Source organism: Neovison vison, chromosome X, assembly GCF_020171115.1.
Source record: "Neovison vison isolate M4711 chromosome X, ASM_NN_V1, whole genome shotgun sequence".
Lineage (NCBI taxonomy): Eukaryota > Metazoa > Chordata > Mammalia > Carnivora > Mustelidae > Neogale > Neogale vison.
In genome coordinates this window covers 24,549,526-24,569,514 of record NC_058105.1, presented here as the reverse complement: position 1 = coordinate 24,569,514, position 19,989 = coordinate 24,549,526, and positions in this window count along the sequence as shown.

The following is a 19,989-nucleotide window of genomic DNA, read 5'->3' as shown; positions in this document are numbered from 1 at the left end:
GAGTCCCGCATCGGGTTCTCTGCTCAGCAGGGAGCCTGCTTCCCTCTCTCTCTCTCTGCCTGCCTCTCTGCCTACTTGTGATTTCTCTCTGTCAAATAAATAAATAAAATCTTTAAAAAAAATATTACTCTGTCCTCCATTGCAGTAATAAAACTGATTCATTTCAAATAATTTTCTCTAATTGAATGAATTCTTCCCTATGTGTATTCAACATTTAATTTCTAATTATCATTCCCTTGTTTTATTATTTTTTAAATTGAAAAAAAGAATTTTTATGTTAGTCACCATATAGTACATTATTAGTTTTTGATGTAGTGTCCACGATACATTGTTTGTGTGAAACACCCAGTGCTGCATGTAATCCGTGCCCTCCTTAATACCGATCACCAGGTTTACCCATCCCCTAGCCCCCTCCCTTCTAAAACCCTCAGATTGTTTCTTGGCATCCATAGTCTTTCATGGTTCATCTCCCCATTTGATTCTCCCCACTTCATTTTTGCCTCCCTTCTCCTAATGTCCTCCATGCTATTCCTTATGTTCTACAAATAAGTGAAACCATAAATTAATTATTTTCCTCTGCTTGACTTATTTCACTTAGCATAATCTCCTCCAGTGCCATTCATGTTGATGCAAAATTTGGGTATTCATCCCTTCTGATGGCTGGGTAATATTCCATTGTGTATATATGGACCACATCTTGTTTATCCATTCATCTGTTGAAGGGCATCCTGGCTCTTTCCACAGTTTGGCTATTGTGGACATCACTGCTATGAACTCTGGGGTTCATAAGGCTCTTCTTTTCACTATATCTTTTGTTTTAGAAGAGGCATATTTTTCTTTGTTCTCAAACCCCAATCCATGCTAATTTTCTTAAGCTGATGATGTCTTTTTCTAGTAAATACTGTTATAGGACTGACAGAGGTACATTTTTCATACTCTTTCAAGCAAAACTACCCACTTCTTCCTCAATACTACCATAGTGAACACTCTATTGGCATATTCTTCATGTTCTATCATAATTTTTGTTTATTGTTCTCCATCCCACAGGAATATAAGCCTTTCAAGGGCAGAAATCTCATATTAGTCATCTTTTGTTCATTACTCTCTAAAATGGGGCTGAATGAAAAATGAATATATTTCTTTTTTTATTTAATATTTCTTTTCTGAGATAGATCTTTATTCTAAATTTTAAATTATCTTTCTAAATATCAGCTAAAACTTATTAGTTTCTAAGTATAATCTAATACACGCTCAATAAAAATTACTGCCATTACAACAAATACAAAATTACTCTGTAGGGAACATAATTAATTCTTAACAAACATCAGTGAAAAGTGAATTATGTTATTGCATTTCAAGTCCTGTGCTATCTTTTGTGAATACAAAGCAGAATTTGATTTGGTCCCTGTCTTCAAGTAGCTTATGGTCTAGTGTTGAAACAGAAGAAAGAAGAAAATGAAAGTTATAATAAAGTTATGCTTTGCATTCATTGGTATTATAAACAATCTGTGACTTAACTAGTGCTCACTTTATACATTCTTAAAGTATTTTGCATTATTACATATGTTTTCTTGTGGCCATGTATGGAAAACTCTGTGTTATGTTCCATAAAGGTAAAAATTACACCATACACTGATAATACCCTAATTGTGCTGATGAAGCCCAGTGTACAGAGCAAGTGAGTTAAGCGACCTTTGGTTTAGTAGAAATGTAGTGGACTTACAAGCATAAGACTTGAGTTAAAATCTAGCTGTACTCTCTTTAACTGGTTATATTTACTTTGAGCATATTATAAATATAACTTCTTAAAATAACAAAAAATATCTCCTTTCCAGTCTTTGAGGGGATTAAATAAAATAAATTCATGAAAGTACGCAGTGGGAGATTATAAAAATCCTTCTTTTAATAAGTATTCATTTAATATAATTAGGCAAAGAACACAGAGAAGACTCACAAAAATGCTAGTTATTTAAAGCATGGTTGGGTTAGTTATGTGTGTCAGCAGGTAAGGTTTTGTCTCAGAGCCATCTTCCCTAAACATATATATGCTACTCATCTTTCCCCTTTAATCACCCATTGGTTATCTCCTCATTGCTATGTAAATATTTACTACAATTAGCATAATTCTGAAAAATTCCGTGATGACTCCCAAGATTCCTGCGTCTAGCATACATACCATGAACAGTCCCTTTCCCTTGTTGGGAGGGACTGGAAATATGACAGATTTTACTCTTATGATTAGGTCATATACTAGGACAAAGGTCAAGGGATTGTGCTGGTGGAATTAATGTCCTTTATCAGTTGACTTTTGAATTAATCAAAAAGAAGATCATGCTGGGTGGGTCTGACTCAATCAGGTGTGCTCTTCTTGAAATTAGAGATCTGAAGCAAGTGAGAGATTTTCCTGCTGGCTTTGAAGGAAAAAACAAAACAAAACAAAACAAAAACCTGTATGTGGAGATGTCCATGTGGGAGGAAATGGCTAGTAGTCTTATTGAAATGAGATGACCCCCGGCTGACAGCCAGGAAGAAAATGGGAATTTTAGTTCTACTGCATCCTCAAAAATATAAGTCTGTCAAGGGCCACATGAGCTTGGAAGATAATCTCAAGGACCAGATAAGATTTTAGACCCTTATCAACACTTTGATTTCAGCCTGGTGAGAAGATATTGAACAGAGGAAACTCAGTTGAACAGGAATCTGACTTATGGGAACTATGAAATAATAAATTTGAGTTGTTTTAAGTCAGTTAATGTGGTCATATGTTATGCAGTAATAGAAAATGAATAAATTTATGTAATTTGAGGAGATACTTTGATTTAGGATGTTAATAGGTGATAATGGTTTCATGTTAGTCCTCCCAAGTAATATATCTGAAGTCAAGAAAAGCTGCATGGTAGGAATTACAGGTGGTAAAATCAGGGCCAGGAAAGAGCAAATGAGACAGTCTTTTAGTATTCCTCTAGTAATATTAAAGCCAATTCTTGCAGCTAAAATACTTGTTTGTTTGTTTTACCTGGAAGAGGAATAAAAAGAAGAAAGAGGCTTGACGGTTTGCCAAGATGCAGGAAAATCAAGGAAACAGCATGATATTGTAGAATGAAAAACAGGCTATGCAGGTTTGAGCCATGATACCATATTTAAGTAGCTATTAGCCTAAGAAGGTCTGTGAGATTTGGAAAGTTTTTGCAGACTACAGAAACTTGCAAGGGTTTGAAGGGTGTTACATAATTATAAACTTTAGTGAAAAAGTAATACATTTGTGATATATAATATATATTTATAAATGAATATTATATATTACATTATTAATATATGGCTAATATAATCTAATTATAAGAGTATCCAAAAGATATTATATATCACAGAATTTTAGGGCAAGAAGTACTTAAAAACCATCTCCCTGAGTCCCTTTCCTATATGCTTTAATTAACTCAAGTATATATACCCTGAAATTACCTGATGATCTATTTTGATTGAAATGCAAGATTATCTGATTCATCACAATAAAGGTCACAGCAGTAAAATCCTATATCTTCTCTAAAATACCCTATAACTTGCCCTACTCCATGATAGTCATTTCTCTAAGCAGAGGTATTTCCTAGTCTTCTGTTGTTTAAAGGGATGGAATATACTTCTAGGGACAGTGTTTTTATGGACTTAATCTAGTCATTATTAGATCAAATGTAAGAACAAAATGATGCTTTTCACCAAAAGTGGAAACATACAATGAGACTTGAAACTAGGAACACTAGCTTTGCTGAATAACATATAATTACTGAGTTCTGAAAGACTAAATTATAAATAGAATTGACATAATCATACATCAATTTTTTTATTCCACACTGCTCTAATTTTTAACAACCATTCAGTTATCTGAATGATAATTAACATACTAAAAGTATATTTAAAACATTATAGTAGTAAAAAATCAGTGAAAATATAGAAATTTTAAAATGAAGCAATATTCCATTCTTTAACTATATTAACTGAAGCTTAACTCATGGAGGTATTCGAGCTGGAAATCTCCAATTAGGTCAGAAAGTCTTTTTCCCTAAACAGTAAAAGAAGTAAATGGTAGAATGCCATCTGTTATCTACACATATAAAAGAAAACAAATTATTCAAAGTTACAGTATGGTATTTTAGTGCACACTCTGGGTTTCAGTTATGGTCTTGCAGACTGAAAAATCATATACAGCTCAAAAGAAGAAATAACTTGAACATCTTACCAGTTGTACCTCATTTCTAAGGTGTGATCCTAGGAAAAATTATGAAATAAAACATTTTGCTTAATTTTATCTCATTCTCCTTCCCTTCTTTCCTCCAGTGTTTTATCCAAGGTCTCTACATGCCCCACAGTGTTTTTGAACCATTGGCCCTCTCAACAAACTACACAAGACTTACTGTAATTTCAACTATACAAAATGATTTTAAGTCAGTAATTGTCAGTTTTATGAGTTTGGGGAACAGAGAATAAGTAGGGACCCATGTTTTCTCACTGTGTGTGTGTGTGTGTGTGTGTGTGTGTGTGTGTAAGAACATTACACATCAACTTGCTGGGAGGCACTCTTGATTTGACCAGTACAAATGAATCCTTGTGCAGAGAATATGCAAATTTAGGAAACTGGGTAATTTAGAAAACCTTATTGTTTCCTCAGACTATCTATAAGAACAGTATGAGGCATGGACTAACAATCTGCTTCTGGTTAATTAAAACTGACAATAGTTTTTTCCATCCCTAGCGCTCAAAATATGTAAATTATAACTTAAATGCATCCACTTCTTGCATAAAGCATTTGTATATTAGGCAAAATTTTGAAAAGAGAAATTTGATATTCAGAATTCAAAAACCATGTTCATAAAATCATATTAATTTTTATATAATCATTTCATAAGTTTCTCTTTTGGACGAAAAAGGGAGTTAAGGGAAATTGGAAGAGGAGGTGAACCATGAGAGACTATGGACTCTGAAAAACAACCTGAGGGTCTTGAAGGGGCGGGGGGTGGAAGGTTGGGGAAACCAGGTGGTGGGTATTAGGGAGGGCATGGATTGCATGGAGCACTGGGTGTGGTGCAAAAACAATGAATACTGTTACGCTGAAAAGAAATTTTTAAAAAAAGAGGGTAAGCTTAAACACATGGGTCTGGAAAGAAAACACTGTGTACAATAAAGTGCAATCATTTCTGGGTAGAAAGAAAATTGTTTAGAGTGTATATTAAATATTGTTTAAGACAAAAAATATTTCATTAAATGGAATTTTTTTCCCAATTTATTTATTTTCAGAAAAACAGTATTCATTATTTTTTCACCACTAAATGAAATTTTTATATGAAATATATTTTAGGTGTAATATGATATAGCCTGGGTAATATCAGGAGATTGTATTAGTCATTATTAAATGTTCAGTGTTATTATTATTATTATTTTAAATAGAGCTAAAACTCCAGTGCCATATTATAAATAGACAGTAACTGCAGCATGGAAAGGGAACTATTTACTGGAAAATGCATGAGTTGCAGAGGTTTTCAATGGACTGTTCACTACCTATAAAGATTGCAGTCTGATTATGAATAAATAAACTCCTTGGTGCAACTGTTCTCTTTACTTAGTGGCACAAATAGTGTACTCACCCTGACTTACCCCGCTGATGGGGACTAAAGGCAGTGACACATGCCTTATATTATTAACACACACACACACACACACACACACACACACACCAAAACACATGGTAAGTGTAAATATTTCAGATGAAGGATTGTTGTGATTGGTTTTTAGCATGTTTGGCATGGAATATACTTAGAAAAAGGGTACCTGGTAGCATAATTATAACCAGGCATCTGGATAGAAAATAACAAAAGCATATGTTATCTCCCAAATTTTATTTATAGTTTGGGGAAGATTGACATTATAAACTTTAGTTACTTAGGTAAGTTTTCCCATCTCATATATAAAACATCCCTATGCCCACTGCTATTAACATGGTTGCATAAGCATGTTTGCAGTTACATGTTGTCTGGAGCATGGTCAGTTCTCTGCAGTTCATGCAGTTCAAATGAGAGAATTTCCTTCAAGGTTCCCAGTGACTATAATAAACATGATAGATAGGGATTATCTCTAGATTTATTTAGGGAATTTTTTGGTAGCTTTCAGTTTTTATTCTATCATAATACATACACTTGTACTGGAAGATCATGTGACAGTTGGCTGAAATATGGGTTCCTGGTCATATAGGACTAGGGAGGATTTTTTTTTAAGTTTTTCATTATGGGGTGGAAAATGGTCATTTAGAAGATCATTTTTTTCAATTTATCTTGGGATTCTGGTGAAGGATGTTACAAAATAAGTTGACCCCTGTCCATTGGTTTGGTAAGCCTTCACACAACCTATTCCTCCAGTGATCTTGGGCCTGTAGCTACAACTTTTTTTCAGAACCAGCATTGCAATCTAAGTTCAAAGATAAGACATAACAAAGGTAAAGATATTTTCTGATTTATGTGGAAGTTGAAAGTAATGTTTGGTAAAAAAATATTTTTATTATTGCTTTGTTCAGGAAAGAAAACCTGTAAAATGGTATGAACAAGAAAGCATGAAGCTCAAAAATCCACTGAGCTGAACATATAGAATCTAGGAAATAGGATTAATGTCAAAAGACAAAGAGGTATGGTAACTGGTGGCTAAAATGAAGAGTCCATCATCATGTTCCAAACCCTACTTAGGTCTTCTGATGGAAGAAGAGTTCTGATACTGGGGTCAAATTAGGGACAGGTCTCCAGAATATGACATTAAACTGAGAAGAGGAATATGTTTTCTTTTAATGAATCACCTAACCACTGACATAGAAACATACTCTACTTTAAAAAAATCTTCTAGGTCAGCTAGATAAATAAATAAAATATAATATAAATAAAATTTATATTTTACTAAGTAAAATATAATGATTTCTTGAACTCACCTTGTAGTAACCTTTTGGGTCTTACCTTAGTGAATAACCATGTCCTAAACATCCTAAATAACTATTACTGAACTCTATATGTACCTTGATAAAAAATTAGCTATATATAAAAATACTGCCTGTGTAAAGAACCATAAGACTATTTTACAGTTTGTTAAAAGAGAGCCATTAATTCTAAAGAAAATATTGTAACGTGATGTTAGCATAAAATGCAAATTAGTTTATAAAATACAAGGAATAATTTATAATCAATAATCTGCATTAAGTAACTCACAACCTTACCTTCTCTTTCTTCCCCCTATGCTATATAAATACAAACAAGAATTTTGATTAGTGTATAAAGTTTATTTAGGATGAAAAAAATACTGCCTACAAGTTTATTCTTTTTAATATTTTAATTTAAATTCCAGTTAGTTAGCATACAGTGTAATATTAGTTTCAGGTGTACAGTACAGTGATTCAACACTTCCATACAATACCCCAACACCTGGTGCTCATCATAAGTGCACTCCTTAATCCCCACCACCCAATCCCCCCAAGTTACCATCAATTTGTTCTCTGTAAGAGAACTGTTAAGAGTTTGTTTCTTGGCTTTTTCTTTAAGATAAATAGAATGGCTTTAGCCATGCACACTTGGGAGTTTAGGAAGCAATAATGACAATTCTTCATTTGAAAAAAAAATTCACATTCCCGGGTATAATTAATGTAGATATACATTATTATATTATATTATATTATGTCATATTATATTGTATTATGTTATACTATACTATTCAGCAGTTTTTCTTTTAAAAAACATTATATTGAAACTATGGAAAAAATAATCTGGGAAATTGTTAGCAATGAAACTATTAGCAATATGTATCTTTTATGTGATTTACAAATTTATATAGTGAACATGCATTAAATCTTTAACAGAAAAAATAAATTTTATTTTTGAAGTACATTTTTAAAACATTTTGACAAAATTTAAAACATCTCATGCTTTGAGGAGGATAGGTGAAAAGTAAATAGAGGGAAAGAAATAAGCTAGAAAAAAAGACAGGACAGTAAAAAGAGTGGATCCTAGGGAAAAAGAAGGGAAACGAAAACTAATGTAAAGAGGTTAGTTAACATACAGTATATGTTAACTCAAAGGGGCAAATATTACTAGGTGTAAAACTAAAGTGGTGTTGTGTATAGAAAGCTAATTCCTCCTCTGAGGGGCCTTCCAATTTAGTTGGTAATATACAGTTTAGATTAATGAATTATGATTGAACATTTACCAAGCCATCTCATCTTTCTAATAAAAAAAACGGAATAGATTAGACATATTGAGAGGATTCGCAGGGATGCTATAAAGAAGAATGACTAGAGCATTGGGCCAGATTTTTGAGGGGAGAAGGCACATAGATTGTTAGAGATGAAAAGTGAAGGAAATCCAAGTGGGGGATGAAACATACAAAAGCATAAATTTAAAACTAAATAAAATGTCTTGGAGGGATTGTAAAAAAGCAGTGTAAGATAGAAAAATATTCTCACTTCCATATCTGATACTTGAAATTGCTGTGAGTGCTGAGGCTTAAAAAAAGATAGGTCTTATAATTTGAATGGTATTGATTTCAAGCAAAGATGTTTACAATTATTTATACATTCATTCATTTGAAAACATGTATTAATAACAACCACTGTATTCCAAACATCCTTGTAGGCACTGGTATTGTCGGGATTAACAAGACAGAAAGAGAAGTACCTGCCCCAGTGTATTTCTGTTCTAGCAAATATATAATTAAAATACATTAAAATATATGTTAATATTTTTATAGTTTAGTACCTATAAAATATGTATAAATAATATATAGTACATAAGACTTTTTATAGGAAACAAGCATGTAATCCTCCTGTGGGATCTTTTATAATACCTTGGCCCTTGTTGGTGTCGAACATCAATGAAAAGAGATTTTAATAGAAGATGCCACATATGGGCCTAGACTTAGAATGTTGGGTCTTAATGCTTTGAATTGTGTGTAAAGCAAGAAACAGTCTGTTAACAAGATTATCTCCTGTTAATTTGGATAATGAATACTGCAAATATGATCTAGTTTTTCATGTCAAAACAAAGAGAACAACATGATATCAGAGATGTCAAAACAGCCAGACATTATTTATTCTTATTTCCTTCACATCTTTGCCTTGTTGAAATTGAGTTTTTTGGAAATTGTAGAATTGAATACAATTAATCTATAAACTTCCTCTGCTCACTAACATAGTTGATGTGTTTTGCAAGGGCGAGTAGGCAGATGATAATATGAGAAGGTGTTAGTGAATCACATTCAGTTTGAGTAAAGTTTGCCTGCTGGCATTTGAATGTAATTCCATTAACATTTCCATATAATTCTATCCACACATCTAGATAAGGCTCTCTCTCTGAGGCTATACTCAGAAATGGCTTTCTATATGATAGAAAGTACAAAACTCTCCTATGTAACCTACACAAAAATCAATTTTCATTAACAAGAGTCTTGGCCTGCAATAGGCAGTGAGAAGTTGCTATATGGAAATATCTATTATTTATTTATTTTTAAGATAGTACACAAAGGGAGAAACATAATTAGCATGACTGAAAGGAGGAGCATTCAGACAAAAATGCCATACTATTATTTTTTCTTTTTTGAAAATGGATGGATGAAAACACGGAAGCATCCAGACTGAGGGGTTTGAAGTGGCGGGGGGGTGGGAGGTTGGGGTACCAGGTGGTGGGTATTATAGAGGGCACAGCTTGCATGGAGCACTGGGTGTGGTGAAAAAATAATGAATACTGTTTTTCTGAAAATAAATAAATTGAAAAAAAAAAGATTATTCAAGCAAATCTTGATAGTGGCAGCTCTTGGGCGTTAATCTTTGCAAAGGTTATATTGGTTTTGAACAATTTCTCCTATGTTTTGAATTGGGATCAAATATTTCTTTCTTAAATATCAGCCATCCATGTCATTTTTTCCCCTCTACTTGCTTTTGGGAATAGATATCCACTGTTTCCAAAGCAGAGGACTTTTCTGTGTTTTGGATCACTTGGTGCCCTTACTAGGATGCTGAAGGACAACCTACAAAACAACACACTGATATCCATTTGTCTATTTTATCAGTTGTTCACATAACATATTTGCATTTAGAAATCTTCTCCACCTCTCCCTTGAAGAGTTTGAAGAAGACCCTTCTTTTTAAAGATGCTGTTTATTGCTTGTCACTGCTACTTTTTATTTTATTTATTTATCTTTAACACTATTTTATCTATTTATTTATTTATTTAGAGAGAAAGAGCAGGGGGAGAGGCAGAGGGAGAGAGAGAATCTCAAGCAGACTCCATGCTGAACATGGAGCCCACCAAGCAGCTCAATCCCACTACCTCAAGATCATGAACTGAACTGAAATGAGAAGTCAAAGACTCAACCGAGTGAGACACCCAGGTGCCCCTCATTGCTATTTTTTAAAGAACCCTATTTTTAAGTCTCCTTCAATGTTCCACTTAAAGATACATTCTGTATATTTCTTATGTACAGGTCATAACTAATTTCAAATCAGACTCAATAGGAAAATTAAACAGTTTTTTTTTCAAAATATATTAAATATAACTAAGTAGTGCTGACTGGAGCACAGAATGCATGTAAATAATACCTGTTGAAAGAGAACTGCCCTTTACAAAAATATATTCACTCTATTTTTACTAAATTTAATTTTTTCAAAATCACCAACTATTCATGTACCAAATATTTGTAAGCACAGCTACAAAGAAAACTTTCTCTGCTTGCTATTCTATATGCTGCTTTATAATTACAATGTTCCAAGTAACAATGGAAGTAGAGGCAATGACAATTTTACTTACGTATGCCTTTGAAATAGGCAAGATTTCTTTTTCATCAATACGTTTTCCCTTCCAAATCATGATTTGCTTAAGGGACTATTAATTTTACTCACTGGAGCAAAGCAACATTCAATTTCCAATTCATTAATTCAATTGACCTTTTTTACTAGGTAACTCTCTGGACCAAGGTATTTAATAGGTACTGAGAATATAATATGAATATAATTATCTCTGTATTTATGATGCTAACATTCTACTTGAGGTGACAGGTACAAAAATAAATAATAACAAAAATATAATGAATGATAAAACAGAGGCACTGTTCTTCCCCTCTTTCCAACAAAATAGTGCATGGTGTACAGTGGATTAATTCCATTAATGTAGGTGTAAGCTGAGAAAGTTCTTCAGAGGACAAATTATATGAACTGCATATTAAAAAAATAAATTCACTTTAGAATTTAGAAAGAAGCTTGAAGTGATATGAAAGATATTTAAGTGGAGTGAATAAAATACAGGTATGAGAATGGATAAAATATTCAAACAATAGAGAGGAATGTCAGAGAGAAGCAATGTGATATAATCGGTAGCTGCAGGGAGATGTTGCATTTGTGAGTCTTCATGGATAAAATATTCAAACAATAGAGAGGAATGTCAGAGAGAAGCAATGTGATATAATCGGTAGCTGCAGGGAGATGTTGCATTTGTGAGTCTTCATGGATAAGTAGAGGGTGATACATACATGACGTAAGGCTATTTCATATTTCCTGTGTCACAGAAGCATCCAAGTTCCCTCTTTTATACTGAATTTACACTCAGGTATAAGAAAAGGAATGCTGTCAAATGTAATTTGATTTTTTAATTAAGAGAAGCATTTAATAAATGTATCCTTGGATAGTGTAGGAATAGATTGATGATGGTTATTTTATGCCTAGACTTTATAGAACCATCCACACTAGTTGTTTTTTACTTTTAAAAATAAACTAGCATAATCAACACTTTCTAAAGTGTTTTAAAAAAGGAATAATTCATATTCTTACAAAACTATGAGATTTTGGTTAGAGATTTTAAATTTATCTTTCCTGATATATACTATGGGGGCAAATATCACAGGAAAAATAATTCTTCCTTTAGTGTGCAAGTCTCCCCTGAAATATACTTCAGTGCTATACTGAATAAAAATATTTTACACTTTCTAAGCTGTATCCTGGAAAATCAAGCTATGACACTTGTTATGACACCACTAATGTCCCAGATGGATATTCTGGGTTCCCTTTATCCATGATTCCAACTTCTTGCAATAATAGTCCTAAACAATGCTTGATCCTAGTCAATAATTAGAAAATAGAACCTATAATGTGAGATTTACTATGATACTCTTAACTTTGTAGTGAATTGAAGTGTTTGTACATCTGTAAAATTGACTGATAGTTTCTCATACAACCAGCAATTCTACAGAGAATAAGACTTACATTCAGAAAAGCAACAAGGTCAAACAACTATGAAAGATGGACCAGAAATGTTACTTCTGATTTTGTAGAAATACTGAAAGCAGCTTATACAAATGCTTTGCTTCAAGGAAACGAAGGTGTGGGCAGAAAGAGAATGCTGACAAAATGAGGGAAATAAGGAAAAAAAAACAGATTCATGTGGCACTGATTTGAAAAATAAATAGATGCAAATTGGCTTAGAAAGCTGGTTAATGTTTTTCAATATTTTATTTGGGAAATGAATGTATTGTTTTCTATGTTCCATTTTGTTAGGTACAAAAATATACTACCAAACATTAGGAAACAAAAACCAAAGCTTATGCTAGTCAAGTAGGGAGAAAATAATTTAAAATTCTTCAACTCTAGTAGTCTGTTCCTTGTCCAGAACTGAGACAAAGTTCTAAAATTTGCATAAAGAAGTAATTCATGTGAAGATTGAAGAGTAGTTTCTCCCTCTCCCCATCACATATATTAGTGATTGGAGTAGAGTTTTCTCCCATGTAAAACTTTGGTAAAGTACATCATTTCTCCCTGTGAGAATCAAAGAAAAACCCTGTTATGGGTTTCTTTCTCTCCATATAAATATATTTCCTATAGTATCAAAGTTTGCTATTAATATACTATTTCATGAAATTTTCCATATAATTTTACTACTTTTCAACAAATGTTGAAATTCATTCTCCTAAGCATGTCCTTTCATAAATCATTCCCTATTTCATACATGTAATATTCAAGAGTCTTTAGGTTAAGTAGTAACTCTTCTTTACTAGTATTCTTATTCTATCTTATTAGGTAATCACTTGCTATATGGTATGTTATAATTCCTGACAGTTTTGTCCATTTTCTTGCTTCTGATTCCCATGATATTGCAATAATTACATTGCACATTAGTAAATTTCTAGGCAGGCCTCTGGGGCTTCTTTACTGAGAGTCTTAATTAAACTTGTTCTAAATTAAAAACAACCTCTGCTGAGACACTTGTCAGACCAGCTTTAAAGGCTTGCCTGGGACACAGGAGGCAATGCCATGATCAGCAGAAGCATGACAGAGATCAGGACCTAAGCAGTAAACTTAGTGATTCACAGAGAGGTAATTTATTACACCTACTAGACCCACTAATATGATGGAGGACAGGTAGGGAGGTAGGAGGACTAAGAAAGAATGTAAAATATTAGAACAAAGAATAAAAGTGATGTAATTTTATAATGCTATTGTGTGCATCCCCAACTCCCCAAAAATGAACCACCAAAATAAAATGGAAACCATAGCTGTATTTTATAGTGGTATTAAGCTAGAAGAACATTTAAGCATCTAGTCAATTTTCTAGGTTTTTCTTTATTGAGGTTAGTGCCTCTCCTTGTCTTCCAAACCTCATCCACATTAAAAAAAAAAACCTGTGGATTTCTCACCATTTTATAACACCAGTTTCACAATCAAATTCTTGCAATAGTTAAATGACCTCATGCTCTTTTCATCCTTTACTTGATTCAGGAAAACTATTCTTAAGAAAGAAACTAATCCAATTATAATAATGTACAAATGAATGATAAGGTTTAACTTATTAATTTTTGTGGATATTTATATTTGGCAGGAGGAAAAACCCCTGCTCAGTTTAAGCCCAAAATATAAAGCTATGAATATAAAATTTCAAATTTGGTACACTTTGCTGGAAGAAGGTTTTCTTCTAGAATGTCTTATTTTGACTACAGATAAAAACTTTTTGCTAAAAAGCTTCTGCCAAACAAGGAAACCATCGACCAAATGAGAAGGCAGCCTATAGAATGGAAGAAAATACCTAATGTTCATAGCAGCAATGGTCACGGTCACCAAACTGTGAATACCCAACTTTTGTATCAACATGGACGGGACTGGAAGAGATTATGCTGAGTGAAATAAGTCAAGCAGAGAGAGTCAATTATCATATGGTTTCACTTATTTGTGGAGCATAAGAAATAACATGGAGGACACAGGGAGATGGAGAGGAGAAGGGAGTTGGGGGAAATTGGAAGGGGAGGTGAACCGTGAGAGACTATGGACTCTGAAAAACAATCTGAAGGTTTTGAAGGGGTGAGGGGTGGTAGGCTGGGTGAGCCTGGTGGTGGGTATTATGGAGGGCACGTATTGCATAGAGCACTGGGTGTGGTAAATAAACAATGAATTCTGTTACACTGAAAATAAGTTAAAAAAAAAGAAAATACCTATAAACCATGCTTATATTAAGGGGTTAATAGCCAAAGTATATAAATAACCCATACAACTTAGTAGCTAACAAACAATCTAATTAAAAAATGGGCAGAAAAATTGAAAACATTTTTCTAAAGGAAATATCTGAATGGTTAGAAGGTACATGAAAAGGTGCTCAACATCACTAATCATCAGGGAAATGCAGATCAAAACCACAATGAGATATTGCCTCACGCTTGTTACACAATGCCTGTTATCAAAAAGATAAGAAATAAGAAGTGTTGGTGAGGATGTGGAGAAAAGGGAAGACTTAAGCACTGATGGTGGGGATGTAAATTGGGGCAGCCACTGTGGAAAACAGTATGAAGGATCCTTGATAAACTAAAAAGAGAACTACCACAAGATCTGGTAATCCCTCTTCTGGATACATACCCAAAGGAAGTGAAATTATTCCTGCATCTTCATGTTTATTATAACGTTATTTACAATAGCCAAGATATAGAATGGCATGTCTATTAATGGATAAATGGATAAATAAAATGGGAAATTTGCACATGTATGTGTTATATCTATAATAGAATATGATTCACTCATTAAAAAAAGAAAATCCTTCTATTAGTGAAAACACGGATAGACCTTAAGAACATCATGCTAAGGAAAATAAGTCAGACAGAGAAAGAAATACTATATGATCTCACTTATAGGTGGGTTTAAGAGACAAACTCATAGAAACAGAGAACAGACTGGTGGTTGCCAACAGCAGGGGCTTGAGAGTAGGGGAAATGGTTGAAAGTAGTCAAAATATACAAACATCCAGTTATAAAATAAATTTCTGGAGATAAAACATACAGCATGGTAATCATAGTAACAGTACTGCATTGGTAAATTTGTAAGTTGCCAAGAGTAGATTTAAAAGTTCTTATCACAAGAAAAACTGTGAAGTGATGGGTATTACTAAACTTACTGTGCTAATCATTTTCCAAAATATATATATATACCAAATCATTACATTCTATACTGTAGACGAATACAGTGCTATATGTCAATTATATCTCAGTAAAGTTGAGGGGAAAAAAGCAGCTCTGAGTCTAATAAACATGAGTTAAATGTTGGATTTTCCACCAAATAATTGTGTGACTTCAGAAATTTTCTTCATCTCTTTTCTTACTTATTAAAAGCATAATGATAGTTTTTTTCTTATGGTATTATTTTGCATATTAATGATACAATTCATATGATCCCTAACTTTGTGTCTGGCCCATACTAAACAGTCAAAAATGTTACCAATAATTATTAAGCTTCATGTACAAGTTTGAAGTCCTTTTTGGCTCAACCTTTTATCAGATATATAGTACATAGATTTAAAACTGTATGTAAAAACCAGTATTTTCATACTTTATTTTTTTATCAAAACATTATTTTTTAAATTTCTTTTCAGCATAACTATTTTCATACTTTCTAAGTGGGACCTAATATTATTTAATTTTTGTTTTTTATAGTAAATAATGTTTCGTGGTATTGATAAAACATATAAAATTTTTGCCAGAGCAGCTCATGCTTCTACATAAATTTTATTTTGTTCCAATCTAGATTATCTAAGAGACAACCATCATCCTATCCATTGTGTTCAGTTTTTGTATAGGAAAATTTAAAAAATCATGATAATAAATTATTCTGTTTTTTTCCCCATGGAGAAGTATAAATAAGGAAGAATGATAAACTTGTCTTCATAGATAAAATATTTTTGAAATACCTCCAAAATTGGGTTTATTTATTGGTAAGCCAATTTCTCTTTCACATTTTGCCATCAAGTTGTAACCATGAAATTGGGTTAATAAAAAGCAATATATGATGCTGAGTAAGTAGAAAACCTGAAGATTGTTTCCTTTGACACAGTCATACTAGAAAGAAGCACTTGATAGAAAGTAAAATTCTTGTTCTCATATCCTAGGGGATTCCAGAGAACACAAGATGGAGTCACTTGGATAGAGTCAGATGTCAGTTTACTTGTCCACATCCTCAAATCCCTTCTCTATCTGATTCTCAACTTCAAGTCATGTATTTCTGTGTGTGTGTGGTGGGGGGCGGGGAATCTTTAGAGATATCTAAGTATGTGTGCAGACTGAAGTTATCAAGCTTCATTTTCTCAAGTTTAAGGATACTAGGGACTGAACTGTGTCCCTCCTACACACAAATTCATATGTTGAAGCCCTAATTCTCCATATGACTGTATTTTCAGATAGAGTCTTTAAGAGGTAATTGAGATTTAAATAAGGCCATAGTGTGGGGCTTTAGTCAGGTAGGATTTGTGTCCTTATAAGAAGAGGAAGATCTCACACTCTTGCTTTCTTGCTTGCTCTCTCACTCTTGCTATTTTTCTTGCTCTCTTTCTCTCCTCTCTGCATATGCACAAAGAAGAAAGCCCATTTCAGTACAGAGCCAGAAGGTGGCTGAGTGCAAGCAAGGAAGAGAGATATCACCAGAAACCAAATCTGCGAGCATCTTGATCTCAGACTTTCCAGCCTCCAGAACTATAATAAAATGAATTTATATTGTTTAAGCCACCTGCTTTGTGGTATTTTTTTAAGGCAGCCTTAGCTGACTAAGATAAGGGCTGGCTGTAAGTCTCTAAAAGCTACATAACCATCAATTCCAACATGGCAAGAGATAAATGGTACAGCATCTCTGATGGGTGCCAATATATGGGTAAAACTGAAGCAATGTTTCTGGTTCCCCAAGTCATATGGGTACAAAATTCTTAGAAGTTCCCTGTATCCCAGAAAATTGCCTTGGAAATGAGAGTATAGGTGTACATCCGAAGGTCTCCAGGCAGGGAAAAGGAGGCTGTTTTGAGTAAAGACATTGAATCTTGGATAAATGACTGGACCAAGAGCTCTAGAAATGGGTTTCAGCACATCAACCTGAGAGATCAAACAATACTCCCCTTCCCCTAGCAGTTACCAGTCCAGCAAACACACGAGCCCAGTCATTCTTCAATAGTGACTGGCAGGAATCTAGTGATTTGCCCCTGGATCTCACTGACTGGACCTGAGATTTCACGGGATTTGGATGAGCTCTCCCAAGACTTGGACTGAGGTCATGTAAAATGTACCCCTGAATGCAAGCTAGTACAGCCACCCTGGAAAATGTTGTGAAGATTCCTCAAGTTAAAAATAGAGCTACCCTGGTACTTAACCCAAAGATACAAATATAGTGATCAGAATGGGCACATGCATCCCAATGTTTATACCAGCAATGTCAACAATAGCCAACTATGGAAAGAGCCAAGATGTCCATTGATAGATGAATGCATAAAGAAGAAGTGGTATGTATATAGAATGGAATATCACTCTGCTATCAGAAAGGATGACTACATAACATTTGCATCAATATGGATGGAACTGGAGGGTATCATGTTGAGCGAAATAAATAAATCAGAGAAAGACAATTATCATATGGTTTCACTCATAGCTGGAATATAAGAAACAGAACAGAGGACTGTGGGGAAAGGGAGGGAGAATAGAATGGAAAGTCATCAGAGAGGGAGAAAAACCATGACAGACTCTTAACTATAGGAAACAAACCGAGGGTTGTGGAAGGGGAGGTGGGTTAGGGGATAGGGTAATTGGGTGATGGGCATTAAGGAGAGCAAGTGATGTGAAGGGCACTGGGTTTTGTTTTGTTTAAGATTTTATTTATTTATTTGAGAGAGAGAGAGTGGGAGAGAGCATGAGAGGGGAGAAGGTCAGAGGGAGAAGCAGACTCCCCATGGAGCTGGGAGCCTGATGTGGGACTCGATCCTGGGACTCCAGGATCATGACCTGAGCCGAAGGCAGTTGCTTAACCAACTGAGCCACCCAGGTGCCCAAGCACTGGGTTTTATATGCAACTGATAAGTTATTGAACACTACATCTACAACTAGTGATATACTATAAGTTGGCTAATTGAATTTAAATAACAAAAAATAAAGTGGAAAAAAGGAAAAAAAAAGAATCTAGAGATCAGTCTTCATCACAGTGAAATTCCATAAGCATATCCCTTCTTGAAATATCCAGATTCCATCTTGTAGAAGAGTAGAGGAATTCTGAAAGACTAAGAACTTATCTGAGTCCATCAGACTGAGTCATAAAAGGGAAGTTCTTGAATTACTGAATAAATATCAGGCTTTGTTTATCAGGCTAGAAAGTGATTTAGTAGTTCTTTTCCCTCCATCCATCTCTGACCTTGCTACCCAATGTATGTTATCTTTCAGAAAGATCAGATTGTAAATTTCTGGAGAAATAAAGATGTTATATTGGCTTTGCATATATTTATATGGTGAACAAATTTTTCAATCATAATACCCTTATTTTCATTGAGGTTATCTTACTCCTGGAGTGAAAAATTGGTTTCCTATCAAGGATCATCTCTAAAAATTTGGTAGCTATTGCTTGATGTGTTGGGCAAGAAGGATTCCAAGGATTTATCTTGACACTGTGGAAACAAATGCTGTGATTAAAGATGGGTGTTAGCTTTTGAAATGGGATGGAGTAATAGTGGCACACTTTCTACACATTTATTGACACTGGCTTATATTGATAGAAAACAGAAGTTCTCCATGTAGGAAAGACATTCCTCAGCCCAGCACTTGATATTTGCTAAATTGCTGATTAGATTGCCTGAAATGAAGGAAACACTGCATCCACTTCTGTCTTCTAGGAGAACGGTATATGTTATTTTAATTGATAGATGTTCTTTTATTTAGGAAAATGCCTTGGTGGAATGTTTTGGTTAACCTGAGTTGTTGAAGGACATTCTTTCTCCACAGTAGTATTCAAATCAGGATACCAGAGGATTTTGTAAAAGAAACAAATTTTCCATTATAGGTGTTCCAAACAGTTTTTAAAAGGCTAAAATTAACCAGTTGGGAAATGACAGGTGTTGACGTGGATGCAGAGGGAACCATCTTACGCTGTTGGTAGGAATGCAAGCTGGTGCAGCCGCTCTGGAAAACAGTATGGAGGTTCCTCTAAAACTTGAAAACAGATCTACCCAATGACCCAGCAATTGCACTAGTGGGTATTTACCCTAAGGAAAGAACCTAGATGTCATTAACAAAAGAATGGATAAAGAAGATGTGATACACACACACACACACACACACACACACACCCCAGAATACTACGTAGCCATGAAAAAATACCTGAAATCTTGCCATTTGTAATGACTTGGATGGAACTAGAGGGTATTATGCTAAGCGATATATATCAATCAAAGAAAGACAATTATCATATGATCTCTCTGATATGAAGAATTTGAGAGGCAGGGTGGTGGGGTCATGGGGACAAGGGAGGGAAAAATGAAACAAGATGGGACCAGGGAGGGAGACAAACCATAAGAGATTCTTAATCTCAGGAAACAAACTGGGGGTTGCTGGAGGGATGATGGGGGAAGGATAGGGTGGCTGGGTGATGGACATTGGGGAGGTTATGTGCTATGGTGAGTGCTATGAATTGTGTAAGACTGATGATTCACAGACCTG